Source organism: Wasmannia auropunctata, unplaced genomic scaffold (genome assembly GCF_000956235.1).
Source record: "Wasmannia auropunctata unplaced genomic scaffold, wasmannia.A_1.0 LD336101.1, whole genome shotgun sequence".
Taxonomy (NCBI): domain Eukaryota; kingdom Metazoa; phylum Arthropoda; class Insecta; order Hymenoptera; family Formicidae; genus Wasmannia; species Wasmannia auropunctata.
In genome coordinates, this window is record NW_012026789.1 from 6,068,148 (window position 1) to 6,068,398 (window position 251).

A 251-nucleotide genomic window follows, 5' to 3' on the forward strand; every position below is an offset into this window, starting at 1 on the left:
GCTGAGTAGGAAGTGGACCTTCCGCGAGCATTTTGCTCAGACCCTGAAAAGGGCTGAAAAGATGTCGCTGGCACTAGCTAGACTAATGCCCAACTTGAGGGGACCATCAGAGATGGTCAGGAGGGTGTACAGTGCGACTGTTCACTCTGTGGTGTTCTACGGCGCCCCGGTGTGGGCCTCTGCCGTGTCCGAAGACCGAAAGACTATGTGTGAAATTAGAGCACTCCAGCGCAAGGTGGCACTGAGAGTGA